The sequence below is a fragment of the Phyllobates terribilis genome, unplaced genomic scaffold (genome assembly GCF_046119375.1).
Source record: "Phyllobates terribilis strain yellow unplaced genomic scaffold, ASM4611937v1 Scaffold_682__1_contigs__length_827410, whole genome shotgun sequence".
In the NCBI taxonomy this organism is placed as follows: Eukaryota; Metazoa; Chordata; class Amphibia; order Anura; family Dendrobatidae; genus Phyllobates; species Phyllobates terribilis.
The window spans coordinates 604740-630702 of NW_027363442.1; the positions used below are offsets into that span (position 1 = coordinate 604740).

The following is a 25963-nucleotide window of genomic DNA, read 5'->3' on the forward strand; positions in this document are numbered from 1 at the left end:
GGTATGTGCGCTGGTTACTCTGCTGCGCTTAAAATTTCTTTTTTGGTTTGCTACAATGCCTTTTCTGAAACGTTGTCTCCTTCTGCTGGAACACTGACTTCTTTCATTTAATGCCTGCAGACTATAAAAGAGAACCCAACCCAAAAAGTTTGGTTGATTAGTCTGTGGCATTCTGTTAAACTGTTGCTTATGGCGGTCTCTGTGAGCTTCTCAGCGACATTCAGCCAGCCAGGTATCCTGCCTGCAGTAGATGGAATGTGGCAATGGAACGCTGGCTGCGCGTGTCATAATAGGCTCTGAGCCTTTATATACCTGTGCACAGCAGCAGCCACCTTCAGTCTGCTGCTGGACAGCCAGCAGCAGCAGCAGCAGGAGAGGTATGTAATCAGGAGCCCTCCTGCTAAGGGTAGACAGCTGCTCGTTCCACCCCACCCCCCGCCTTAATTGGTTCTCCTCCCTTCCAACGGTGTTGAGGCGGGTGGGAACAGCAGGGGGTGAAGGTGCTGTGTTTAAAGAGGTGGAGTTATGCAGATCTAAAACGCGTGGATTGCAGCAGCAGCAAGCCGAAAAGTGCAGGCATGTAAGGGATCTAGAGGTTGACAACATGTCTTCTTAACGGGAGTCCAGGAGCTCATCTCCACAAATGGACTTTTCAGGATCCTTGGGTGGCTCCGTAGTTTGAAACCAATTCTGGTTATCGCTTCTCGGCCTTTTGGCTAAGATCAAGTGTAGTATCTGTTCTTATCAGTTTAATATCTGATACGTCCCCTATCTGGGGACCATATATTAAATGGATTTTTAGAACAGGGAGATGGAAAAAGAGCTTGCTCTGTCCACTCCACGCATTGACCTGGTATTGCAGTATCTCCAGGACCGGTGCACCCCTTCTTTAATGCAGTTTCTAAAATCAGAAAGAATTGAATTCAATGTTTTTTGTTCATTTTGCTTGTTTGTCGGATTTTGGGATGGACTCTTTGGCTTTGCTTTTCTTCTCCTCATTGGATTTTTCATGTTCAAAGTTGCAGAAGCCAGATTACAAGCTCATTTTGGTTCAACTTCAGCAACTGTGCATTGCATTGCCATGTAATGTGATGCAATGCTATCTTTCTAGCTCTCCCTTTTTACTTCCTTTTGGATAAACAGACATATTAGGCAAGCATTTTGGAGCTTTCACCTAAATAACTACAGGTGGTGAGATAAGCTGCACAATATAATTGACCTTTCAGTATATTGTTGCACACACACCATCTATTTAGCAAATGCCCTTGTTATCAACAGCAGCCTTTTAAACTCACCTGAGCTAACAGGTATGTGCGCTGGTTACTCTGCTGCGCTTAAAATTTCTTTTTTGGTTTGCTACAATGCCTTTTCTGAAACGTTGTCTCCTTCTGCTGGAACACTGACTTCTTTCATTTAATGCCTGCAGACTATAAAAGAGAACCCAACCCAAAAAGTTTGGTTGATTAGTCTGTGGCATTCTGTTAAACTGTTGCTTATGGCGGTCTCTGTGAGCTTCTCAGCGACATTCAGCCAGCCAGGTATCCTGCCTGCAGTAGATGGAATGTGGCAATGGAACGCTGGCTGCGCGTGTCATAATAGGCTCTGAGCCTTTATATACCTGTGCACAGCAGCAGCCACCTTCAGTCTGCTGCTGGACAGCCAGCAGCAGCAGCAGCAGGAGAGGTATGTAATCAGGAGCCCTCCTGCTAAGGATAGACAGCTGCTCGTTCCACCCCACCCCCCGCCTTAATTGGTTCTCCTCCCTTCCAACGGTGTTGAGGCGGGTGGGAACAGCAGGGGGTGAAGGTGCTGTGTTTAAAGAGGTGGAGTTATGCAGATCTAAAACGCGTGGATTGCAGCAGCAGCAAGCCGAAAAGTGCAGGCATGTAAGGGATCTAGAGGTTGACAACATGTCTTCTTAACGGGAGTCCAGGAGCTCATCTCCACAAATGGACTTTTCAGGATCCTTGGGTGGCTCCGTAGTTTGAAACCAATTCTGGTTATCGCTTCTCGGCCTTTTGGCTAAGATCAAGTGTAGTATCTGTTCTTATCAGTTTAATATCTGATACGTCCCCTATCTGGGGACCATATATTAAATGGATTTTTAGAACAGGGAGATGGAAAAAGAGCTTGCTCTGTCCACTCCACGCATTGACCTGGTATTGCAGTATCTCCAGGACCGGTGCACCCCTTCTTTAATGCAGTTTCTAAAATCAGAAAGAATTGAATTCAATGTTTTTTGTTCATTTTGCTTGTTTGTCGGATTTTGGGATGGACTCTTTGGCTTTGCTTTTCTTCTCCTCATTGGATTTTTCATGTTCAAAGTTGCAGAAGCCAGATTACAAGCTCATTTTGGTTCAACTTCAGCAACTGTGCATTGCATTGCCATGTAATGTGATGCAATGCTATCTTTCTAGCTCTCCCTTTTTACTTCCTTTTGGATAAACAGACATATTAGGCAAGCATTTTGGAGCTTTCACCTAAATAACTACAGGTGGTGAGATAAGCTGCACAATATAATTGACCTTTCAGTATATTGTTGCACACACACCATCTATTTAGCAAATGCCCTTGTTATCAACAGCAGCCTTTTAAACTCACCTGAGCTAACAGGTATGTGCGCTGGTTACTCTGCTGCGCTTAAAATTTCTTTTTTGGTTTGCTACAATGCCTTTTCTGAAACGTTGTCTCCTTCTGCTGGAACACTGACTTCTTTCATTTAATGCCTGCAGACTATAAAAGAGAACCCAACCCAAAAAGTTTGGTTGATTAGTCTGTGGCATTCTGTTAAACTGTTGCTTATGGCGGTCTCTGTGAGCTTCTCAGCGACATTCAGCCAGCCAGGTATCCTGCCTGCAGTAGATGGAATGTGGCAATGGAACGCTGGCTGCGCGTGTCATAATAGGCTCTGAGCCTTTATATACCTGTGCACAGCAGCAGCCACCTTCAGTCTGCTGCTGGACAGCCAGCAGCAGCAGCAGCAGGAGAGGTATGTAATCAGGAGCCCTCCTGCTAAGGGTAGACAGCTGCTCGTTCCACCCCACCCCCCGCCTTAATTGGTTCTCCTCCCTTCCAACGGTGTTGAGGCGGGTGGGAACAGCAGGGGGTGAAGGTGCTGTGTTTAAAGAGGTGGAGTTATGCAGATCTAAAACGCGTGGATTGCAGCAGCAGCAAGCCGAAAAGTGCAGGCATGTAAGGGATCTAGAGGTTGACAACATGTCTTCTTAACGGGAGTCCAGGAGCTCATCTCCACAAATGGACTTTTCAGGATCCTTGGGTGGCTCCGTAGTTTGAAACCAATTCTGGTTATCGCTTCTCGGCCTTTTGGCTAAGATCAAGTGTAGTATCTGTTCTTATCAGTTTAATATCTGATACGTCCCCTATCTGGGGACCATATATTAAATGGATTTTTAGAACAGGGAGATGGAAAAAGAGCTTGCTCTGTCCACTCCACGCATTGACCTGGTATTGCAGTATCTCAAGGACCGGTGCACCCCTTCTTTAATGCAGTTTCTAAAATCAGAAAGAATTGAATTCAATGTTTTTTGTTCATTTTGCTTGTTTGTCGGATTTTGGGATGGACTCTTTGGCTTTGCTTTTCTTCTCCTCATTGGATTTTTCATGTTCAAAGTTGCAGAAGCCAGATTACAAGCTCATTTTGGTTCAACTTCAGCAACTGTGCATTGCATTGCCATGTAATGTGATGCAATGCTATCTTTCTAGCTCTCCCTTTTTACTTCCTTTTGGATAAACAGACATATTAGGCAAGCATTTTGGAGCTTTCACCTAAATAACTACAGGTGGTGAGATAAGCTGCACAATATAATTGACCTTTCAGTATATTGTTGCACACACACCATCTATTTAGCAAATGCCCTTGTTATCAACAGCAGCCTTTTAAACTCACCTGAGCTAACAGGTATGTGCGCTGGTTACTCTGCTGCGCTTAAAATTTCTTTTTTGGTTTGCTACAATGCCTTTTCTGAAACGTTGTCTCCTTCTGCTGGAACACTGACTTCTTTCATTTAATGCCTGCAGACTATAAAAGAGAACCCAACCCAAAAAGTTTGGTTGATTAGTCTGTGGCATTCTGTTAAACTGTTGCTTATGGCGGTCTCTGTGAGCTTCTCAGCGACATTCAGCCAGCCAGGTATCCTGCCTGCAGTAGATGGAATGTGGCAATGGAACGCTGGCTGCGCGTGTCATAATAGGCTCTGAGCCTTTATATACCTGTGCACAGCAGCAGCCACCTTCAGTCTGCTGCTGGACAGCCAGCAGCAGCAGCAGCAGGAGAGGTATGTAATCAGGAGCCCTCCTGCTAAGGGTAGACAGCTGCTCGTTCCACCCCACCCCCCGCCTTAATTGGTTCTCCTCCCTTCCAACGGTGTTGAGGCGGGTGGGAACAGCAGGGGGTGAAGGTGCTGTGTTTAAAGAGGTGGAGTTATGCAGATCTAAAACGCGTGGATTGCAGCAGCAGCAAGCCGAAAAGTGCAGGCATGTAAGGGATCTAGAGGTTGACAACATGTCTTCTTAACGGGAGTCCAGGAGCTCATCTCCACAAATGGACTTTTCAGGATCCTTGGGTGGCTCCGTAGTTTGAAACCAATTCTGGTTATCGCTTCTCGGCCTTTTGGCTAAGATCAAGTGTAGTATCTGTTCTTATCAGTTTAATATCTGATACGTCCCCTATCTGGGGACCATATATTAAATGGATTTTTAGAACAGGGAGATGGAAAAAGAGCTTGCTCTGTCCACTCCACGCATTGACCTGGTATTGCAGTATCTCAAGGACCGGTGCACCCCTTCTTTAATGCAGTTTCTAAAATCAGAAAGAATTGAATTCAATGTTTTTTGTTCATTTTGCTTGTTTGTCGGATTTTGGGATGGACTCTTTGGCTTTGCTTTTCTTCTCCTCATTGGATTTTTCATGTTCAAAGTTGCAGAAGCCAGATTACAAGCTCATTTTGGTTCAACTTCAGCAACTGTGCATTGCATTGCCATGTAATGTGATGCAATGCTATCTTTCAAGCTCTCCCTTTTTACTTCCTTTTGGATAAACAGACATATTAGGCAAGCATTTTGGAGCTTTCACCTAAATAACTACAGGTGGTGAGATAAGCTGCACAATATAATTGACCTTTCAGTATATTGTTGCACACACACCATCTATTTAGCAAATGCCCTTGTTATCAACAGCAGCCTTTTAAACTCACCTGAGCTAACAGGTATGTGCGCTGGTTACTCTGCTGCGCTTAAAATTTCTTTTTTGGTTTGCTACAATGCCTTTTCTGAAACGTTGTCTCCTTCTGCTGGAACACTGACTTCTTTCATTTAATGCCTGCAGACTATAAAAGAGAACCCAACCCAAAAAGTTTGGTTGATTAGTCTGTGGCATTCTGTTAAACTGTTGCTTATGGCGGTCTCTGTGAGCTTCTCAGCGACATTCAGCCAGCCAGGTATCCTGCCTGCAGTAGATGGAATGTGGCAATGGAACGCTGGCTGCGCGTGTCATAATAGGCTCTGAGCCTTTATATACCTGTGCACAGCAGCAGCCACCTTCAGTCTGCTGCTGGACAGCCAGCAGCAGCAGCAGCAGGAGAGGTATGTAATCAGGAGCCCTCCTGCTAAGGGTAGACAGCTGCTCGTTCCACCCCACCCCCCGCCTTAATTGGTTCTCCTCCCTTCCAACGGTGTTGAGGCGGGTGGGAACAGCAGGGGGTGAAGGTGCTGTGTTTAAAGAGGTGGAGTTATGCAGATCTAAAACGCGTGGATTGCAGCAGCAGCAAGCCGAAAAGTGCAGGCATGTAAGGGATCTAGAGGTTGACAACATGTCTTCTTAACGGGAGTCCAGGAGCTCATCTCCACAAATGGACTTTTCAGGATCCTTGGGTGGCTCCGTAGTTTGAAACCAATTCTGGTTATCGCTTCTCGGCCTTTTGGCTAAGATCAAGTGTAGTATCTGTTCTTATCAGTTTAATATCTGATACGTCCCCTATCTGGGGACCATATATTAAATGGATTTTTAGAACAGGGAGATGGAAAAAGAGCTTGCTCTGTCCACTCCACGCATTGACCTGGTATTGCAGTATCTCCAGGACCGGTGCACCCCTTCTTTAATGCAGTTTCTAAAATCAGAAAGAATTGAATTCAATGTTTTTTGTTCATTTTGCTTGTTTGTCGGATTTTGGGATGGACTCTTTGGCTTTGCTTTTCTTCTCCTCATTGGATTTTTCATGTTCAAAGTTGCAGAAGCCAGATTACAAGCTCATTTTGGTTCAACTTCAGCAACTGTGCATTGCATTGCCATGTAATGTGATGCAATGCTATCTTTCTAGCTCTCCCTTTTTACTTCCTTTTGGATAAACAGACATATTAGGCAAGCATTTTGGAGCTTTCACCTAAATAACTACAGGTGGTGAGATAAGCTGCACAATATAATTGACCTTTCAGTATATTGTTGCACACACACCATCTATTTAGCAAATGCCCTTGTTATCAACAGCAGCCTTTTAAACTCACCTGAGCTAACAGGTATGTGCGCTGGTTACTCTGCTGCGCTTAAAATTTCTTTTTTGGTTTGCTACAATGCCTTTTCTGAAACGTTGTCTCCTTCTGCTGGAACACTGACTTCTTTCATTTAATGCCTGCAGACTATAAAAGAGAACCCAACCCAAAAAGTTTGGTTGATTAGTCTGTGGCATTCTGTTAAACTGTTGCTTATGGCGGTCTCTGTGAGCTTCTCAGCGACATTCAGCCAGCCAGGTATCCTGCCTGCAGTAGATGGAATGTGGCAATGGAACGCTGGCTGCGCGTGTCATAATAGGCTCTGAGCCTTTATATACCTGTGCACAGCAGCAGCCACCTTCAGTCTGCTGCTGGACAGCCAGCAGCAGCAGCAGCAGGAGAGGTATGTAATCAGGAGCCCTCCTGCTAAGCGTAGACAGCTGCTCGTTCCACCCCACCCCCCGCCTTAATTGGTTCTCCTCCCTTCCAACGGTGTTGAGGCGGGTGGGAACAGCAGGGGGTGAAGGTGCTGTGTTTAAAGAGGTGGAGTTATGCAGATCTAAAACGCGTGGATTGCAGCAGCAGCAAGCCGAAAAGTGCAGGCATGTAAGGGATCTAGAGGTTGACAACATGTCTTCTTAACGGGAGTCCAGGAGCTCATCTCCACAAATGGACTTTTCAGGATCCTTGGGTGGCTCCGTAGTTTGAAACCAATTCTGGTTATCGCTTCTCGGCCTTTTGGCTAAGATCAAGTGTAGTATCTGTTCTTATCAGTTTAATATCTGATACGTCCCCTATCTGGGGACCATATATTAAATGGATTTTTAGAACAGGGAGATGGAAAAAGAGCTTGCTCTGTCCACTCCACGCATTGACCTGGTATTGCAGTATCTCCAGGACCGGTGCACCCCTTCTTTAATGCAGTTTCTAAAATCAGAAAGAATTGAATTCAATGTTTTTTGTTCATTTTGCTTGTTTGTCGGATTTTGGGATGGACTCTTTGGCTTTGCTTTTCTTCTCCTCATTGGATTTTTCATGTTCAAAGTTGCAGAAGCCAGATTACAAGCTCATTTTGGTTCAACTTCAGCAACTGTGCATTGCATTGCCATGTAATGTGATGCAATGCTATCTTTCTAGCTCTCCCTTTTTACTTCCTTTTGGATAAACAGACATATTAGGCAAGCATTTTGGAGCTTTCACCTAAATAACTACAGGTGGTGAGATAAGCTGCACAATATAATTGACCTTTCAGTATATTGTTGCACACACACCATCTATTTAGCAAATGCCCTTGTTATCAACAGCAGCCTTTTAAACTCACCTGAGCTAACAGGTATGTGCGCTGGTTACTCTGCTGCGCTTAAAATTTCTTTTTTGGTTTGCTACAATGCCTTTTCTGAAACGTTGTCTCCTTCTGCTGGAACACTGACTTCTTTCATTTAATGCCTGCAGACTATAAAAGAGAACCCAACCCAAAAAGTTTGGTTGATTAGTCTGTGGCATTCTGTTAAACTGTTGCTTATGGCGGTCTCTGTGAGCTTCTCAGCGACATTCAGCCAGCCAGGTATCCTGCCTGCAGTAGATGGAATGTGGCAATGGAACGCTGGCTGCGCGTGTCATAATAGGCTCTGAGCCTTTATATACCTGTGCACAGCAGCAGCCACCTTCAGTCTGCTGCTGGACAGCCAGCAGCAGCAGCAGCAGGAGAGGTATGTAATCAGGAGCCCTCCTGCTAAGGATAGACAGCTGCTCGTTCCACCCCACCCCCCGCCTTAATTGGTTCTCCTCCCTTCCAACGGTGTTGAGGCGGGTGGGAACAGCAGGGGGTGAAGGTGCTGTGTTTAAAGAGGTGGAGTTATGCAGATCTAAAACGCGTGGATTGCAGCAGCAGCAAGCCGAAAAGTGCAGGCATGTAAGGGATCTAGAGGTTGACAACATGTCTTCTTAACGGGAGTCCAGGAGCTCATCTCCACAAATGGACTTTTCAGGATCCTTGGGTGGCTCCGTAGTTTGAAACCAATTCTGGTTATCGCTTCTCGGCCTTTTGGCTAAGATCAAGTGTAGTATCTGTTCTTATCAGTTTAATATCTGATACGTCCCCTATCTGGGGACCATATATTAAATGGATTTTTAGAACAGGGAGATGGAAAAAGAGCTTGCTCTGTCCACTCCACGCATTGACCTGGTATTGCAGTATCTCCAGGACCGGTGCACCCCTTCTTTAATGCAGTTTCTAAAATCAGAAAGAATTGAATTCAATGTTTTTTGTTCATTTTGCTTGTTTGTCGGATTTTGGGATGGACTCTTTGGCTTTGCTTTTCTTCTCCTCATTGGATTTTTCATGTTCAAAGTTGCAGAAGCCAGATTACAAGCTCATTTTGGTTCAACTTCAGCAACTGTGCATTGCATTGCCATGTAATGTGATGCAATGCTATCTTTCTAGCTCTCCCTTTTTACTTCCTTTTGGATAAACAGACATATTAGGCAAGCATTTTGGAGCTTTCACCTAAATAACTACAGGTGGTGAGATAAGCTGCACAATATAATTGACCTTTCAGTATATTGTTGCACACACACCATCTATTTAGCAAATGCCCTTGTTATCAACAGCAGCCTTTTAAACTCACCTGAGCTAACAGGTATGTGCGCTGGTTACTCTGCTGCGCTTAAAATTTCTTTTTTGGTTTGCTACAATGCCTTTTCTGAAACGTTGTCTCCTTCTGCTGGAACACTGACTTCTTTCATTTAATGCCTGCAGACTATAAAAGAGAACCCAACCCAAAAAGTTTGGTTGATTAGTCTGTGGCATTCTGTTAAACTGTTGCTTATGGCGGTCTCTGTGAGCTTCTCAGCGACATTCAGCCAGCCAGGTATCCTGCCTGCAGTAGATGGAATGTGGCAATGGAACGCTGGCTGCGCGTGTCATAATAGGCTCTGAGCCTTTATATACCTGTGCACAGCAGCAGCCACCTTCAGTCTGCTGCTGGACAGCCAGCAGCAGCAGCAGCAGGAGAGGTATGTAATCAGGAGCCCTCCTGCTAAGCGTAGACAGCTGCTCGTTCCACCCCACCCCCCGCCTTAATTGGTTCTCCTCCCTTCCAACGGTGTTGAGGCGGGTGGGAACAGCAGGGGGTGAAGGTGCTGTGTTTAAAGAGGTGGAGTTATGCAGATCTAAAACGCGTGGATTGCAGCAGCAGCAAGCCGAAAAGTGCAGGCATGTAAGGGATCTAGAGGTTGACAACATGTCTTCTTAACGGGAGTCCAGGAGCTCATCTCCACAAATGGACTTTTCAGGATCCTTGGGTGGCTCCGTAGTTTGAAACCAATTCTGGTTATCGCTTCTCGGCCTTTTGGCTAAGATCAAGTGTAGTATCTGTTCTTATCAGTTTAATATCTGATACGTCCCCTATCTGGGGACCATATATTAAATGGATTTTTAGAACAGGGAGATGGAAAAAGAGCTTGCTCTGTCCACTCCACGCATTGACCTGGTATTGCAGTATCTCCAGGACCGGTGCACCCCTTCTTTAATGCAGTTTCTAAAATCAGAAAGAATTGAATTCAATGTTTTTTGTTCATTTTGCTTGTTTGTCGGATTTTGGGATGGACTCTTTGGCTTTGCTTTTCTTCTCCTCATTGGATTTTTCATGTTCAAAGTTGCAGAAGCCAGATTACAAGCTCATTTTGGTTCAACTTCAGCAACTGTGCATTGCATTGCCATGTAATGTGATGCAATGCTATCTTTCTAGCTCTCCCTTTTTACTTCCTTTTGGATAAACAGACATATTAGGCAAGCATTTTGGAGCTTTCACCTAAATAACTACAGGTGGTGAGATAAGCTGCACAATATAATTGACCTTTCAGTATATTGTTGCACACACACCATCTATTTAGCAAATGCCCTTGTTATCAACAGCAGCCTTTTAAACTCACCTGAGCTAACAGGTATGTGCGCTGGTTACTCTGCTGCGCTTAAAATTTCTTTTTTGGTTTGCTACAATGCCTTTTCTGAAACGTTGTCTCCTTCTGCTGGAACACTGACTTCTTTCATTTAATGCCTGCAGACTATAAAAGAGAACCCAACCCAAAAAGTTTGGTTGATTAGTCTGTGGCATTCTGTTAAACTGTTGCTTATGGCGGTCTCTGTGAGCTTCTCAGCGACATTCAGCCAGCCAGGTATCCTGCCTGCAGTAGATGGAATGTGGCAATGGAACGCTGGCTGCGCGTGTCATAATAGGCTCTGAGCCTTTATATACCTGTGCACAGCAGCAGCCACCTTCAGTCTGCTGCTGGACAGCCAGCAGCAGCAGCAGCAGGAGAGGTATGTAATCAGGAGCCCTCCTGCTAAGGATAGACAGCTGCTCGTTCCACCCCACCCCCCGCCTTAATTGGTTCTCCTCCCTTCCAACGGTGTTGAGGCGGGTGGGAACAGCAGGGGGTGAAGGTGCTGTGTTTAAAGAGGTGGAGTTATGCAGATCTAAAACGCGTGGATTGCAGCAGCAGCAAGCCGAAAAGTGCAGGCATGTAAGGGATCTAGAGGTTGACAACATGTCTTCTTAACGGGAGTCCAGGAGCTCATCTCCACAAATGGACTTTTCAGGATCCTTGGGTGGCTCCGTAGTTTGAAACCAATTCTGGTTATCGCTTCTCGGCCTTTTGGCTAAGATCAAGTGTAGTATCTGTTCTTATCAGTTTAATATCTGATACGTCCCCTATCTGGGGACCATATATTAAATGGATTTTTAGAACAGGGAGATGGAAAAAGAGCTTGCTCTGTCCACTCCACGCATTGACCTGGTATTGCAGTATCTCCAGGACCGGTGCACCCCTTCTTTAATGCAGTTTCTAAAATCAGAAAGAATTGAATTCAATGTTTTTTGTTCATTTTGCTTGTTTGTCGGATTTTGGGATGGACTCTTTGGCTTTGCTTTTCTTCTCCTCATTGGATTTTTCATGTTCAAAGTTGCAGAAGCCAGATTACAAGCTCATTTTGGTTCAACTTCAGCAACTGTGCATTGCATTGCCATGTAATGTGATGCAATGCTATCTTTCTAGCTCTCCCTTTTTACTTCCTTTTGGATAAACAGACATATTAGGCAAGCATTTTGGAGCTTTCACCTAAATAACTACAGGTGGTGAGATAAGCTGCACAATATAATTGACCTTTCAGTATATTGTTGCACACACACCATCTATTTAGCAAATGCCCTTGTTATCAACAGCAGCCTTTTAAACTCACCTGAGCTAACAGGTATGTGCGCTGGTTACTCTGCTGCGCTTAAAATTTCTTTTTTGGTTTGCTACAATGCCTTTTCTGAAACGTTGTCTCCTTCTGCTGGAACACTGACTTCTTTCATTTAATGCCTGCAGACTATAAAAGAGAACCCAACCCAAAAAGTTTGGTTGATTAGTCTGTGGCATTCTGTTAAACTGTTGCTTATGGCGGTCTCTGTGAGCTTCTCAGCGACATTCAGCCAGCCAGGTATCCTGCCTGCAGTAGATGGAATGTGGCAATGGAACGCTGGCTGCGCGTGTCATAATAGGCTCTGAGCCTTTATATACCTGTGCACAGCAGCAGCCACCTTCAGTCTGCTGCTGGACAGCCAGCAGCAGCAGCAGCAGGAGAGGTATGTAATCAGGAGCCCTCCTGCTAAGGGTAGACAGCTGCTCGTTCCACCCCACCCCCCGCCTTAATTGGTTCTCCTCCCTTCCAACGGTGTTGAGGCGGGTGGGAACAGCAGGGGGTGAAGGTGCTGTGTTTAAAGAGGTGGAGTTATGCAGATCTAAAATGCGTGGATTGCAGCAGCAGCAAGCCGAAAAGTGCAGGCATGTAAGGGATCTAGAGGTTGACAACATGTCTTCTTAAAGGGAGTCCAGGAGCTCATCTCCACAAATGGACTTTTCAGGATCCTTGGGTGGCTCCGTAGTTTGAAACCAATTCTGGTTATCGCTTCTCGGCCTTTTGGCTAAGATCAAGTGTAGTATCTGTTCTTATCAGTTTAATATCTGATACGTCCCCTATCTGGGGACCATATATTAAATGGATTTTTAGAACAGGGAGATGGAAAAAGAGCTTGCTCTGTCCACTCCACGCATTGACCTGGTATTGCAGTATCTCCAGGACCGGTGCACCCCTTCTTTAATGCAGTTTCTAAAATCAGAAAGAATTGAATTCAATGTTTTTTGTTCATTTTGCTTGTTTGTCGGATTTTGGGATGGACTCTTTGGCTTTGCTTTTCTTCTCCTCATTGGATTTTTCATGTTCAAAGTTGCAGAAGCCAGATTACAAGCTCATTTTGGTTCAACTTCAGCAACTGTGCATTGCATTGCCATGTAATGTGATGCAATGCTATCTTTCTAGCTCTCCCTTTTTACTTCCTTTTGGATAAACAGACATATTAGGCAAGCATTTTGGAGCTTTCACCTAAATAACTACAGGTGGTGAGATAAGCTGCACAATATAATTGACCTTTCAGTATATTGTTGCACACACACCATCTATTTAGCAAATGCCCTTGTTATCAACAGCAGCCTTTTAAACTCACCTGAGCTAACAGGTATGTGCGCTGGTTACTCTGCTGCGCTTAAAATTTCTTTTTTGGTTTGCTACAATGCCTTTTCTGAAACGTTGTCTCCTTCTGCTGGAACACTGACTTCTTTCATTTAATGCCTGCAGACTATAAAAGAGAACCCAACCCAAAAAGTTTGGTTGATTAGTCTGTGGCATTCTGTTAAACTGTTGCTTATGGCGGTCTCTGTGAGCTTCTCAGCGACATTCAGCCAGCCAGGTATCCTGCCTGCAGTAGATGGAATGTGGCAATGGAACGCTGGCTGCGCGTGTCATAATAGGCTCTGAGCCTTTATATACCTGTGCACAGCAGCAGCCACCTTCAGTCTGCTGCTGGACAGCCAGCAGCAGCAGCAGCAGGAGAGGTATGTAATCAGGAGCCCTCCTGCTAAGGGTAGACAGCTGCTCGTTCCACCCCACCCCCCGCCTTAATTGGTTCTCCTCCCTTCCAACGGTGTTGAGGCGGGTGGGAACAGCAGGGGGTGAAGGTGCTGTGTTTAAAGAGGTGGAGTTATGCAGATCTAAAACGCGTGGATTGCAGCAGCAGCAAGCCGAAAAGTGCAGGCATGTAAGGGATCTAGAGGTTGACAACATGTCTTCTTAACGGGAGTCCAGGAGCTCATCTCCACAAATGGACTTTTCAGGATCCTTGGGTGGCTCCGTAGTTTGAAACCAATTCTGGTTATCGCTTCTCGGCCTTTTGGCTAAGATCAAGTGTAGTATCTGTTCTTATCAGTTTAATATCTGATACGTCCCCTATCTGGGGACCATATATTAAATGGATTTTTAGAACAGGGAGATGGAAAAAGAGCTTGCTCTGTCCACTCCACGCATTGACCTGGTATTGCAGTATCTCCAGGACCGGTGCACCCCTTCTTTAATGCAGTTTCTAAAATCAGAAAGAATTGAATTCAATGTTTTTTGTTCATTTTGCTTGTTTGTCGGATTTTGGGATGGACTCTTTGGCTTTGCTTTTCTTCTCCTCATTGGATTTTTCATGTTCAAAGTTGCAGAAGCCAGATTACAAGCTCATTTTGGTTCAACTTCAGCAACTGTGCATTGCATTGCCATGTAATGTGATGCAATGCTATCTTTCTAGCTCTCCCTTTTTACTTCCTTTTGGATAAACAGACATATTAGGCAAGCATTTTGGAGCTTTCACCTAAATAACTACAGGTGGTGAGATAAGCTGCACAATATAATTGACCTTTCAGTATATTGTTGCACACACACCATCTATTTAGCAAATGCCCTTGTTATCAACAGCAGCCTTTTAAACTCACCTGAGCTAACAGGTATGTGCACTGGTTACTCTGCTGCGCTTAAAATTTCTTTTTTGGTTTGCTACAATGCCTTTTCTGAAACGTTGTCTCCTTCTGCTGGAACACTGACTTCTTTCATTTAATGCCTGCAGACTATAAAAGAGAACCCAACCCAAAAAGTTTGGTTGATTAGTCTGTGGCATTCTGTTAAACTGTTGCTTATGGCGGTCTCTGTGAGCTTCTCAGCGACATTCAGCCAGCCAGGTATCCTGCCTGCAGTAGATGGAATGTGGCAATGGAACGCTGGCTGCGCGTGTCATAATAGGCTCTGAGCCTTTATATACCTGTGCACAGCAGCAGCCACCTTCAGTCTGCTGCTGGACAGCCAGCAGCAGCAGCAGCAGGAGAGGTATGTAATCAGGAGCCCTCCTGCTAAGGGTAGACAGCTGCTCGTTCCACCCCACCCCCCGCCTTAATTGGTTCTCCTCCCTTCCAACGGTGTTGAGGCGGGTGGAAACAGCAGGGGGTGAAGGTGCTGTGTTTAAAGAGGTGGAGTTATGCAGATCTAAAACGCGTGGATTGCAGCAGCAGCAGCAAGCCGAAAAGTGCAGGCATGTAAGGGATCTAGAGGTTGACAACATGTCTTCTTAACGGGAGTCCAGGAGCTCATCTCCACAAATGGACTTTTCAGGATCCTTGGGTGGCTCCGTAGTTTGAAACCAATTCTGGTTATCGCTTCTCGGACTTTTGGCTAAGATCAAGTGTAGTATCTGTTCTTATCAGTTTAATATCTGATACGTCCCCTATCTGGGGACCATATATTAAATGGATTTTTAGAACAGGGAGATGGAAAAAGAGCTTGCTCTGTCCACTCCACGCATTGACCTGGTATTGCAGTATCTCCAGGACCGGTGCACCCCTTCTTTAATGCAGTTTCTAAAATCAGAAAGAATTGAATTCAATGTTTTTTGTTCATTTTGCTTGTTTGTCGGATTTTGGGATGGACTCTTTGGCTTTGCTTTTCTTCTCCTCATTGGATTTTTCATGTTCAAAGTTGCAGAAGCCAGATTACAAGCTCATTTTGGTTCAACTTCAGCAACTGTGCATTGCATTGCCATGTAATGTGATGCAATGCTATCTTTCTAGCTCTCCCTTTTTACTTCCTTTTGGATAAACAGACATATTAGGCAAGCATTTTGGAGCTTTCACCTAAATAACTACAGGTGGTGAGATAAGCTGCACAATATAATTGACCTTTCAGTATATTGTTGCACACACACCATCTATTTAGCAAATGCCCTTGTTATCAACAGCAGCCTTTTAAACTCACCTGAGCTAACAGGTATGTGCGCTGGTTACTCTGCTGCGCTTAAAATTTCTTTTTTGGTTTGCTACAATGCCTTTTCTGAAACGTTGTCTCCTTCTGCTGGAACACTGACTTCTTTCATTTAATGCCTGCAGACTATAAAAGAGAACCCAACCCAAAAAGTTTGGTTGATTAGTCTGTGGCATTCTGTTAAACTGTTGCTTATGGCGGTCTCTGTGAGCTTCTCAGCGACATTCAGCCAGCCAGGTATCCTGCCTGCAGTAGATGGAATGTGGCAATGGAACGCTGGCTGCGCGTGTCATAATAGGCTCTGAGCCTTTATATACCTGTGCACAGCAGCAGCCACCTTCAGTCTGCTGCTGGACAGCCAGCAGCAGCAGCAGCAGGAGAGGTATGTAATCAGGAGCCCTCCTGCTAAGGGTAGACAGCTGCTCGTTCCACCCCACCCCCCGCCTTAATTGGTTCTCCTCCCTTCCAACGGTGTTGAGGCGGGTGGGAACAGCAGGGGGTGAAGGTGCTGTGTTTAAAGAGGTGGAGTTATGCAGATCTAAAACGCGTGGATTGCAGCAGCAGCAAGCCGAAAAGTGCAGGCATGTAAGGGATCTAGAGGTTGACAACATGTCTTCTTAACGGGAGTCCAGGAGCTCATCTCCACAAATGGACTTTTCAGGATCCTTGAGTGGCTCCGTAGTTTGAAACCAATTCTGGTTATCGCTTCTCGGCCTTTTGGCTAAGATCAAGTGTAGTATCTGTTCTTATCAGTTTAATATCTGATACGTCCCCTATCTGGGGACCATATATTAAATGGATTTTTAGAACAGGGAGATGGAAAAAGAGCTTGCTCTGTCCACTCCACGCATTGACCTGGTATTGCAGTATCTCCAGGACCGGTGCACCCCTTCTTTAATGCAGTTTCTAAAATCAGAAAGAATTGAATTCAATGTTTTTTGTTCATTTTGCTTGTTTGTCGGATTTGGGGATGGACTCTTTGGCTTTGCTTTTCTTCTCCTCATTGGATTTTTCATGTTCAAAGTTGCAGAAGCCAGATTACAAGCTCATTTTGGTTCAACTTCAGCAACTGTGCATTGCATTGCCATGTAATGTGATGCAATGCTATCTTTCTAGCTCTCCCTTTTTACTTCCTTTTGGATAAACAGACATATTAGGCAAGCATTTTGGAGCTTTCACCTAAATAACTACAGGTGGTGAGATAAGCTGCACAATATAATTGACCTTTCAGTATATTGTTGCACACACACCATCTATTTAGCAAATGCCCTTGTTATCAACAGCAGCCTTTTAAACTCACCTGAGCTAACAGGTATGTGCGCTGGTTACTCTGCTGCGCTTAAAATTTCTTTTTTGGTTTGCTACAATGCCTTTTCTGAAACGTTGTCTCCTTCTGCTGGAACACTGACTTCTTTCATTTAATGCCTGCAGACTATAAAAGAGAACCCAACCCAAAAAGTTTGGTTGATTAGTCTGTGGCATTCTGTTAAACTGTTGCTTATGGCGGTCTCTGTGAGCTTCTCCAGCCAGCCAGGTATCCTGCCTGCAGTAGATGGAATGTGGCAATGGAACGCTGGCTGCGCGTGTCATAATAGGCTCTGAGCCTTTATATACCTGTGCACAGCAGCAGCCACCTTCAGTCTGCTGCTGGACAGCCAGCAGCAGCAGCAGCAGGAGAGGTATGTAATCAGGAGCCCTCCTGCTAAGGGTAGACAGCTGCTCGTTCCACCCCACCCCCCGCCTTAATTGGTTCTCCTCCCTTCCAACGGTGTTGAGGCGGGTGGAAACAGCAGGGGGTGAAGGTGCTGTGTTTAAAGAGGTGGAGTTATGCAGATCTAAAACGCGTGGATTGCAGCAGCAGCAGCAAGCCGAAAAGTGCAGGCATGTAAGGGATCTAGAGGTTGACAACATGTCTTCTTAACGGGAGTCCAGGAGCTCATCTCCACAAATGGACTTTTCAGGATCCTTGGGTGGCTCCGTAGTTTGAAACCAATTCTGGTTATCGCTTCTCGGACTTTTGGCTAAGATCAAGTGTAGTATCTGTTCTTATCAGTTTAATATCTGATACGTCCCCTATCTGGGGACCATATATTAAATGGATTTTTAGAACAGGGAGATGGAAAAAGAGCTTGCTCTGTCCACTCCACGCATTGACCTGGTATTGCAGTATCTCCAGGACCGGTGCACCCCTTCTTTAATGCAGTTTCTAAAATCAGAAAGAATTGAATTCAATGTTTTTTGTTCATTTTGCTTGTTTGTCGGATTTTGGGATGGACTCTTTGGCTTTGCTTTTCTTCTCCTCATTGGATTTTTCATGTTCAAAGTTGCAGAAGCCAGATTACAAGCTCATTTTGGTTCAACTTCAGCAACTGTGCATTGCATTGCCATGTAATGTGATGCAATGCTATCTTTCTAGCTCTCCCTTTTTACTTCCTTTTGGATAAACAGACATATTAGGCAAGCATTTTGGAGCTTTCACCTAAATAACTACAGGTGGTGAGATAAGCTGCACAATATAATTGACCTTTCAGTATATTGTTGCACACACACCATCTATTTAGCAAATGCCCTTGTTATCAACAGCAGCCTTTTAAACTCACCTGAGCTAACAGGTATGTGCGCTGGTTACTCTGCTGCGCTTAAAATTTCTTTTTTGGTTTGCTACAATGCCTTTTCTGAAACGTTGTCTCCTTCTGCTGGAACACTGACTTCTTTCATTTAATGCCTGCAGACTATAAAAGAGAACCCAACCCAAAAAGTTTGGTTGATTAGTCTGTGGCATTCTGTTAAACTGTTGCTTATGGCGGTCTCTGTGAGCTTCTCAGCGACATTCAGCCAGCCAGGTATCCTGCCTGCAGTAGATGGAATGTGGCAATGGAACGCTGGCTGCGCGTGTCATAATAGGCTCTGAGCCTTTATATACCTGTGCACAGCAGCAGCCACCTTCAGTCTGCTGCTGGACAGCCAGCAGCAGCAGCAGCAGGAGAGGTATGTAATCAGGAGCCCTCCTGCTAAGGGTAGACAGCTGCTCGTTCCACCCCACCCCCCGCCTTAATTGGTTCTCCTCCCTTCCAACGGTGTTGAGGCGGGTGGGAACAGCAGGGGGTGAAGGTGCTGTGTTTAAAGAGGTGGAGTTATGCAGATCTAAAACGCGTGGATTGCAGCAGCAGCAAGCCGAAAAGTGCAGGCATGTAAGGGATCTAGAGGTTGACAACATGTCTTCTTAACGGGAGTCCAGGAGCTCATCTCCACAAATGGACTTTTCAGGATCCTTGAGTGGCTCCGTAGTTTGAAACCAATTCTGGTTATCGCTTCTCGGCCTTTTGGCTAAGATCAAGTGTAGTATCTGTTCTTATCAGTTTAATATCTGATACGTCCCCTATCTGGGGACCATATATTAAATGGATTTTTAGAACAGGGAGATGGAAAAAGAGCTTGCTCTGTCCACTCCACGCATTGACCTGGTATTGCAGTATCTCCAGGACCGGTGCACCCCTTCTTTAATGCAGTTTCTAAAATCAGAAAGAATTGAATTCAATGTTTTTTGTTCATTTTGCTTGTTTGTCGGATTTGGGGATAGACTCTTTGGCTTTGCTTTTCTTCTCCTCATTGGATTTTTCATGTTCAAAGTTGCAGAAGCCAGATTACAAGCTCATTTTGGTTCAACTTCAGCAACTGTGCATTGCATTGCCATGTAATGTGATGCAATGCTATCTTTCTAGCTCTCCCTTTTTACTTCCTTTTGGATAAACAGACATATTAGGCAAGCATTTTGGAGCTTTCACCTAAATAACTACAGGTGGTGAGATAAGCTGCACAATATAATTGACCTTTCAGTATATTGTTGCACACACACCATCTATTTAGCAAATGCCCTTGTTATCAACAGCAGCCTTTTAAACTCACCTGAGCTAACAGGTATGTGCGCTGGTTACTCTGCTGCGCTTAAAATTTCTTTTTTGGTTTGCTACAATGCCTTTTCTGAAACGTTGTCTCCTTCTGCTGGAACACTGACTTCTTTCATTTAATGCCTGCAGACTATAAAAGAGAACCCAACCCAAAAAGTTTGGTTGATTAGTCTGTGGCATTCTGTTAAACTGTTGCTTATGGCGGTCTCTGTGAGCTTCTCCAGCCAGCCAGGTATCCTGCCTGCAGTAGATGGAATGTGGCAATGGAACGCTGGCTGCGCGTGTCATAATAGGCTCTGAGCCTTTATATACCTGTGCACAGCAGCAGCCACCTTCAGTCTGCTGCTGGACAGCCAGCAGCAGCAGCAGCAGGAGAGGTATGTAATCAGGAGCCCTCCTGCTAAGGTTAGACAGCTGCTCGTTTCACCCCACCCCCCGCCTTAATTGGTTCTCCTCCCTTCCAACGGTGTTGAGGCGGGTGGGGACAGCAGGGGGTGAAGGTGCTGTGTTTAAAGAGGTGGAGTTATGCAGATCTAAAACGCGTGGATTGCAGCAGCAGCAAGCCGAAAAGTGCAGGCATGTAAGGGATCTAGAGGTTGACAACATGTCTTCTTAACGGGAGTCCAGGAGCTCATCTCCACAAATGGACTTTTCAGGATCCTTGGGTGGCTCCGTAGTTTGAAACCAATTCTGGTTATCGCTTCTCGGCCTTTTGGCTAAGATCAAGTGTAGTATCTGTTGTTATCAGTTTAATATCTGATACGTCCCCTATCTGGGGACCATATATTAAATGGATTTTTAGAACAGGGAGATGGAAAAAGAGCTTGCTCTGTCCACTCCACGCATTGACCTGGTATTGCAGTATCTCCAGGACCGGTGCACCCCTTCTTTAATGCAGTTTCTAAAATCAGAAAGAATTGAATTCAATGTTTTTTGTTCATTTTGCTTGTTTGTCGGATTTTGGGATGGACTCTTTGGCTTTGCTTTTCTTCTCCTCATTGGATTTTTCATGTTCAAAGTTGCAGAAGCCAGATTACAAGCTCATTTTGGTTCAACTTCAGCAACTGTGCATTGCATTGCCATGTAATGTGATGCAATGCTATCTTTCTAGCTCTCCCTTTTTACTTCCTTTTGGATAAACAGACATATTAGGCAAGCATTTTGGAGCTTTCACCTAAATAACTACAGGTGGTGAGATAAGCTGCACAATATAATTGACCTTTCAGTATATTGTTGCACACACACCATCTATTTAGCAAATGCCCTTGTTATCAACAGCAGCCTTTTAAACTCACCTGAGCTAACAGGTATGTGCGCTGGTTACTCTGCTGCGCTTAAAATTTCTTTTTTGGTTTGCTACAATGCCTTTTCTGAAACGTTGTCTCCTTCTGCTGGAACACTGACTTCTTTCATTTAATGCCTGCAGACTATAAAAGAGAACCCAACCCAAAAAGTTTGGTTGATTAGTCTGTGGCATTCTGTTAAACTGTTGCTTATGGCGGTCTCTGTGAGCTTCTCCAGCCAGCCAGGTATCCTGCCTGCAGTAGATGGAATGTGGCAATGGAACGCTGGCTGCGCGTGTCATAATAGGCTCTGAGCCTTTATATACCTGTGCACAGCAGCAGCCACCTTCAGTCTGCTGCTGGACAGCCAGCAGCAGCAGCAGCAGGAGAGGTATGTAATCAGGAGCCCTCCTGCTAAGGGTAGACAGCTGCTCGTTCCACCCCACCCCCCGCCTTAATTGGTTCTCCTCCCTTCCAACGGTGTTGAGGCGGGTGGGGACAGCAGGGGGTGAAGGTGCTGTGTTTAAAGAGGTGGAGTTATGCAGATCTAAAACGCGTGGATTGCAGCAGCAGCAAGCCGAAAAGTGCAGGCATGTAAGGGATCTAGAGGTTGACAACATGTCTTCTTAACGGGAGTCCAGGAGCTCATCTCCACAAATGGACTTTTCAGGATCCTTGGGTGGCTCCGTAGTTTGAAACCAATTCTGGTTATCGCTTCTCGGCCTTTTGGCTAAGATCAAGTGTAGTATCTGTTCTTATCAGTTTAATATCTGATACGTCCCCTATCTGGGGACCATATATTAAATGGATTTTTAGAACAGGGAGATGGAAAAAGAGCTTGCTCTGTCCACTCCACGCTGACCTGGTATTGCAGTATCTCCAGGACCGGTGCACCCCTTCTTTAATGCAGTTTCTAAAATCAGAAAGAATTGAATTCAATGTTTTTTGTTCATTTTGCTTGTTTGTCGGATTTTGGGATGGACTCTTTGGCTTTGCTTTTCTTCTCCTCATTGGATTTTTCATGTTCAAAGTTGCAGAAGCCAGATTACAAGCTCATTTTGGTTCAACTTCAGCAACTGTGCATTGCATTGCCATGTAATGTGATGCAATGCTATCTTTCTAGCTCTCCCTTTTTACTTCCTTTTGGATAAACAGACATATTAGGCAAGCATTTTGGAGCTTTCACCTAAATAACTACAGGTGGTGAGATAAGCTGCACAATATAATTGACCTTTCAGTATATTGTTGCACACACACCATCTATTTAGCAAATGCCCTTGTTATCAACAGCAGCCTTTTAAACTCACCTGAGCTAACAGGTATGTGCGCTGGTTACTCTGCTGCGCTTAAAATTTCTTTTTTGGTTTGCTACAATGCCTTTTCTGAAACGTTGTCTCCTTCTGCTGGAACACTGACTTCTTTCATTTAATGCCTGCAGACTATAAAAGAGAACCCAACCCAAAAAGTTTGGTTGATTAGTCTGTGGCATTCTGTTAAACTGTTGCTTATGGCGGTCTCTGTGAGCTTCTCAGCGACATTCAGCCAGCCAGGTATCCTGCCTGCAGTAGATGGAATGTGGCAATGGAACGCTGGCTGCGCGTGTCATAATAGGCTCTGAGCCTTTATATACCTGTGCACAGCAGCAGCCACCTTCAGTCTGCTGCTGGACAGCCAGCAGCAGCAGCAGCAGGAGAGGTATGTAATCAGGAGCCCTCCTGCTAAGGGTAGACAGCTGCTCGTTCCACCCCACCCCCCGCCTTAATTGGTTCTCCTCCCTTCCAACGGTGTTGAGGCGGGTGGGAACAGCAGGGGGTGAAGGTGCTGTGTTTAAAGAGGTGGAGTTATGCAGATCTAAAATGCGTGGATTGCAGCAGCAGCAAGCCGAAAAGTGCAGGCATGTAAGGGATCTAGAGGTTGACAACATGTCTTCTTAAAGGGAGTCCAGGAGCTCATCTCCACAAATGGACTTTTCAGGATCCTTGGGTGGCTCCGTAGTTTGAAACCAATTCTGGTTATCGCTTCTCGGCCTTTTGGCTAAGATCAAGTGTAGTATCTGTTCTTATCAGTTTAATATCTGATACGTCCCCTATCTGGGGACCATATATTAAATGGATTTTTAGAACAGGGAGATGGAAAAAGAGCTTGCTCTGTCCACTCCACGCATTGACCTGGTATTGCAGTATCTCCAGGACCGGTGCACCCCTTCTTTAATGCAGTTTCTAAAATCAGAAAGAATTGAATTCAATGTTTTTTGTTCATTTTGCTTGTTTGTCGGATTTTGGGATGGACTCTTTGGCTTTGCTTTTCTTCTCCTCATTGGATTTTTCATGTTCAAAGTTGCAGAAGCCAGATTACAAGCTCATTTTGGTTCAACTTCAGCAACTGTGCATTGCATTGCCATGTAATGTGATGCAATGCTATCTTTCTAGCTCTCCCTTTTTACTTCCTTTTGGATAAACAGACATATTAGGCAAGCATTTTGGAGCTTTCACCTAAATAACTACAGGTGGTGAGATAAGCTGCACAATATAATTGACCTTTCAGTATATTGTTGCACACACACCATCTATTTAGCAAATGCCCTTGTTATCAACAGCAGCCTTTTAAACTCACCTGAGCTAACAGGTATGTGCGCTGGTTACTCTGCTGCGCTTAAAATTTCTTTTTTGGTTTGCTACAATGCCTTTTCTGAAACGTTGTCTCCTTCTGCTGGAACACTGACTTCTTTCATTTAATGCCTGCAGACTATAAAAGAGAACCCAACCCAAAAAGTTTGGTTGATTAGTCTGTGGCATTCTGTTAAACTGTTGCTTATGGCGGTCTCTGTGAGCTTCTCAGCGACATTCAGCCAGCCAGGTATCCTGCCTGCAGTAGATGGAATGTGGCAATGGAACGCTGGCTGCGCGTGTCATAATAGGCTCTGAGCCTTTATATACCTGTGCACAGCAGCAGCCACCTTCAGTCTGCTGCTGGACAGCCAGCAGCAGCAGCAGCAGGAGAGGTATGTAATCAGGAGCCCTCCTGCTAAGGGTAGACAGCTGCTCGTTCCACCCCACCCCCCGCCTTAATTGGTTCTCCTCCCTTCCAACGGTGTTGAGGCGGGTGGGAACAGCAGGGGGTGAAGGTGCTGTGTTTAAAGAGGTGGAGTTATGCAGATCTAAAACGCGTGGATTGCAGCAGCAGCAGCAAGCCGAAAAGTGCAGGCATGTAAGGGATCTAGAGGTTGACAACATGTCTTCTTAACGGGAGTCCAGGAGCTCATCTCCACAAATGGACTTTTCAGGATCCTTGGGTGGCTCCGTAGTTTGAAACCAATTCTGGTTATCGCTTCTCGGCCTTTTGGCTAAGATCAAGTGTAGTATCTGTTCTTATCAGTTTAATATCTGATACGTCCCCTATCTGGGGACCATATATTAAATGGATTTTTAGAACAGGGAGATGGAAAAAGAGCTTGCTCTGTCCACTCCACGCATTGACCTGGTATTGCAGTATCTCCAGGACCGGTGCACCCCTTCTTTAATGCAGTTTCTAAAATCAGAAAGAATTGAATTCAATGTTTTTTGTTCATTTTGCTTGTTTGTCGGATTTTGGGATGGACTCTTTGGCTTTGCTTTTCTTCTCCTCATTGGATTTTTCATGTTCAAAGTTGCAGAAGCCAGATTACAAGCTCATTTTGGTTCAACTTCAGCAACTGTGCATTGCATTGCCATGTAATGTGATGCAATGCTATCTTTCTAGCTCTCCCTTTTTACTTCCTTTTGGATAAACAGACATATTAGGCAAGCATTTTGGAGCTTTCACCTAAATAACTACAGGTGGTGAGATAAGCTGCACAATATAATTGACCTTTCAGTATATTGTTGCACACACACCATCTATTTAGCAAATGCCCTTGTTATCAACAGCAGCCTTTTAAACTCACCTGAGCTAACAGGTATGTGCGCTGGTTACTCTGCTGCGCTTAAAATTTCTTTTTTGGTTTGCTACAATGCCTTTTCTGAAACGTTGTCTCCTTCTGCTGGAACACTGACTTCTTTCATTTAATGCCTGCAGACTATAAAAGAGAACCCAACCCAAAAAGTTTGGTTGATTAGTCTGTGGCATTCTGTTAAACTGTTGCTTATGGCGGTCTCTGTGAGCTTCTCAGCGACATTCAGCCAGCCAGGTATCCTGCCTGCAGTAGATGGAATGTGGCAATGGAACGCTGGCTGCGCGTGTCATAATAGGCTCTGAGCCTTTATATACCTGTGCACAGCAGCAGCCACCTTCAGTCTGCTGCTGGACAGCCAGCAGCAGCAGCAGCAGGAGAGGTATGTAATCAGGAGCCCTCCTGCTAAGGGTAGACAGCTGCTCGTTCCACCCCACCCCCCGCCTTAATTGGTTCTCCTCCCTTCCAACGGTGTTGAGGCGGGTGGGAACAGCAGGGGGTGAAGGTGCTGTGTTTAAAGAGGTGGAGTTATGCAGATCTAAAACGCGTGGATTGCAGCAGCAGCAAGCCGAAAAGTGCAGGCATGTAAGGGATCTAGAGGTTGACAACATGTCTTCTTAACGGGAGTCCAGGAGCTCATCTCCACAAATGGACTTTTCAGGATCCTTGGGTGGCTCCGTAGTTTGAAACCAATTCTGGTTATCGCTTCTCGGCCTTTTGGCTAAGATCAAGTGTAGTATCTGTTCTTATCAGTTTAATATCTGATACGTCCCCTATCTGGGGACCATATATTAAATGGATTTTTAGAACAGGGAGATGGAAAAAGAGCTTGCTCTGTCCACTCCACGCATTGACCTGGTATTGCAGTATCTCCAGGACCGGTGCACCCCTTCTTTAATGCAGTTTCTAAAATCAGAAAGAATTGAATTAAATGTTTTTTGTTCATTTTGCTTGTTTGTCGGATTTGGGGATGGACTCTTTGGCTTTGCTTTTCTTCTCCTCATTGGATTTTTCATGTTCAAAGTTGCAGAAGCCAGATTACAAGCTCATTTTGGTTCAACTTCAGCAACTGTGCATTGCATTGCCATGTAATGTGATGCAATGCTATCTTTCTAGCTCTCCCTTTTTACTTCCTTTTGGATAAACAGACATATTAGGCAAGCATTTTGGAGCT

The 25963-nt window shown here is 44.9% G+C and overlaps 20 non-coding genes across 20 annotated transcripts; all 20 read left to right on the plus strand.

Annotated features, from left to right (window-relative positions):
- Positions 1 to 696: 696 nt before the first annotated feature.
- Positions 697 to 887, plus strand: LOC141235567 (U2 spliceosomal RNA). The gene has a single exon (XR_012301339.1). It is a non-coding gene; the product is annotated as a U2 spliceosomal RNA (small nuclear RNA).
- A 1115-nt stretch (positions 888 to 2002) lies between these two features.
- Positions 2003 to 2193, plus strand: LOC141235568 (U2 spliceosomal RNA). The gene has a single exon (XR_012301340.1). It is a non-coding gene; the product is annotated as a U2 spliceosomal RNA (small nuclear RNA).
- Positions 2194 to 3308: 1115 nt separating this feature from the next.
- LOC141235715 (U2 spliceosomal RNA) lies at positions 3309 to 3499 on the plus strand. The gene has a single exon (XR_012301482.1). It is a non-coding gene; the product is annotated as a U2 spliceosomal RNA (small nuclear RNA).
- Positions 3500 to 4614: 1115 nt separating this feature from the next.
- On the plus strand, positions 4615 to 4805 carry LOC141235716 (U2 spliceosomal RNA). Its single transcript, XR_012301483.1, has one exon. It is a non-coding gene; the product is annotated as a U2 spliceosomal RNA (small nuclear RNA).
- A 1115-nt stretch (positions 4806 to 5920) lies between these two features.
- LOC141235569 (U2 spliceosomal RNA) lies at positions 5921 to 6111 on the plus strand. The gene has a single exon (XR_012301341.1). It is a non-coding gene; the product is annotated as a U2 spliceosomal RNA (small nuclear RNA).
- A 1115-nt stretch (positions 6112 to 7226) lies between these two features.
- On the plus strand, positions 7227 to 7417 carry LOC141235570 (U2 spliceosomal RNA). Its single transcript, XR_012301342.1, has one exon. It is a non-coding gene; the product is annotated as a U2 spliceosomal RNA (small nuclear RNA).
- Positions 7418 to 8532: 1115 nt separating this feature from the next.
- Positions 8533 to 8723, plus strand: LOC141235571 (U2 spliceosomal RNA). The gene has a single exon (XR_012301343.1). It is a non-coding gene; the product is annotated as a U2 spliceosomal RNA (small nuclear RNA).
- Positions 8724 to 9838: 1115 nt separating this feature from the next.
- Positions 9839 to 10029, plus strand: LOC141235572 (U2 spliceosomal RNA). The gene has a single exon (XR_012301344.1). It is a non-coding gene; the product is annotated as a U2 spliceosomal RNA (small nuclear RNA).
- A 1115-nt stretch (positions 10030 to 11144) lies between these two features.
- Positions 11145 to 11335, plus strand: LOC141235574 (U2 spliceosomal RNA). Its single transcript, XR_012301345.1, has one exon. It is a non-coding gene; the product is annotated as a U2 spliceosomal RNA (small nuclear RNA).
- Positions 11336 to 12450: 1115 nt separating this feature from the next.
- LOC141235576 (U2 spliceosomal RNA) lies at positions 12451 to 12641 on the plus strand. The gene has a single exon (XR_012301347.1). It is a non-coding gene; the product is annotated as a U2 spliceosomal RNA (small nuclear RNA).
- A 1115-nt stretch (positions 12642 to 13756) lies between these two features.
- Positions 13757 to 13947, plus strand: LOC141235577 (U2 spliceosomal RNA). Its single transcript, XR_012301348.1, has one exon. It is a non-coding gene; the product is annotated as a U2 spliceosomal RNA (small nuclear RNA).
- A 1118-nt stretch (positions 13948 to 15065) lies between these two features.
- On the plus strand, positions 15066 to 15256 carry LOC141235722 (U2 spliceosomal RNA). The gene has a single exon (XR_012301489.1). It is a non-coding gene; the product is annotated as a U2 spliceosomal RNA (small nuclear RNA).
- Positions 15257 to 16371: 1115 nt separating this feature from the next.
- On the plus strand, positions 16372 to 16562 carry LOC141235578 (U2 spliceosomal RNA). The gene has a single exon (XR_012301349.1). It is a non-coding gene; the product is annotated as a U2 spliceosomal RNA (small nuclear RNA).
- A 1109-nt stretch (positions 16563 to 17671) lies between these two features.
- Positions 17672 to 17862, plus strand: LOC141235723 (U2 spliceosomal RNA). Its single transcript, XR_012301490.1, has one exon. It is a non-coding gene; the product is annotated as a U2 spliceosomal RNA (small nuclear RNA).
- A 1115-nt stretch (positions 17863 to 18977) lies between these two features.
- On the plus strand, positions 18978 to 19168 carry LOC141235579 (U2 spliceosomal RNA). The gene has a single exon (XR_012301350.1). It is a non-coding gene; the product is annotated as a U2 spliceosomal RNA (small nuclear RNA).
- Positions 19169 to 20274: 1106 nt separating this feature from the next.
- On the plus strand, positions 20275 to 20465 carry LOC141235707 (U2 spliceosomal RNA). Its single transcript, XR_012301474.1, has one exon. It is a non-coding gene; the product is annotated as a U2 spliceosomal RNA (small nuclear RNA).
- Positions 20466 to 21571: 1106 nt separating this feature from the next.
- Positions 21572 to 21760, plus strand: LOC141235728 (U2 spliceosomal RNA). The gene has a single exon (XR_012301495.1). It is a non-coding gene; the product is annotated as a U2 spliceosomal RNA (small nuclear RNA).
- A 1115-nt stretch (positions 21761 to 22875) lies between these two features.
- On the plus strand, positions 22876 to 23066 carry LOC141235580 (U2 spliceosomal RNA). The gene has a single exon (XR_012301351.1). It is a non-coding gene; the product is annotated as a U2 spliceosomal RNA (small nuclear RNA).
- Positions 23067 to 24184: 1118 nt separating this feature from the next.
- Positions 24185 to 24375, plus strand: LOC141235582 (U2 spliceosomal RNA). The gene has a single exon (XR_012301353.1). It is a non-coding gene; the product is annotated as a U2 spliceosomal RNA (small nuclear RNA).
- Positions 24376 to 25490: 1115 nt separating this feature from the next.
- LOC141235583 (U2 spliceosomal RNA) lies at positions 25491 to 25681 on the plus strand. Its single transcript, XR_012301354.1, has one exon. It is a non-coding gene; the product is annotated as a U2 spliceosomal RNA (small nuclear RNA).
- Positions 25682 to 25963: the final 282 nt, after the last annotated feature.